Source organism: Larimichthys crocea, unplaced genomic scaffold (genome assembly GCF_000972845.2).
Source record: "Larimichthys crocea isolate SSNF unplaced genomic scaffold, L_crocea_2.0 scaffold61342, whole genome shotgun sequence".
NCBI classification, from domain to species: domain Eukaryota; kingdom Metazoa; phylum Chordata; class Actinopteri; family Sciaenidae; genus Larimichthys; species Larimichthys crocea.
Window position 1 is genome coordinate 1 of NW_020858047.1, and position 567 is coordinate 567.

At 39.2% G+C, this 567-nt stretch overlaps 1 long non-coding RNA gene across 1 annotated transcript; it reads left to right on the forward strand.

Annotated features, from left to right (window-relative positions):
* The first annotated feature begins 14 nt into the window (after positions 1-14).
* On the forward strand, positions 15-462 carry LOC113745298 (uncharacterized). Its single transcript, XR_003462085.1, has 3 exons — positions 15-165; positions 260-287; positions 368-462. It is a non-coding gene; the product is annotated as an uncharacterized LOC113745298 (long non-coding RNA).
* The last annotated feature ends 105 nt before the right edge of the window (positions 463-567 follow it).

The window sequence follows — 567 nt, forward strand, 5'->3', positions numbered from 1 at the left end:
CCTTTCAGACCTACTCTGGGTTGTTTTGTGCCACTGTGAACCCCTACAAGTGGCTCCCAGTGTACGATGCTGAAGTTGTAAATGCCTACAGAGGCAAGAAGCGTATGGAGGCTCCACCCCACATCTTCTCTGTCTCTGACAATGCTTTTCAATTCATGCTTATTGGTAAGTTAGTTAATTTAAATTATTACAACTGCACAATTTAAGTGTATGAGGTTCCTATTTCAGTCAAAAAAATGTTTCGTTTTCTATTTAACAGATAGGGAGAACCAGTCTGTCTTGATCACGTAAGTTTCACATTTGTTTATTTTGTTGAACATAATCAGATATGTTGATCAAATTCTGAAAAGTCTCTGTTCCTACCTAGTGGAGAATCTGGTGCTGGAAAGACTGTGAACACCAAGCGTGTCATCCAGTACTTTGCAACAATCTCAGTTGGTGGAGACAAGAAAAGGGACACCTCAAAGGTGGGCATATACAATTGATAACAATCAAGACTTTTGAATATGGAATGATGTTCCAGTCATTTTCTGATGTCAGTTATAAACCTGGATTATAGGGGTCTCT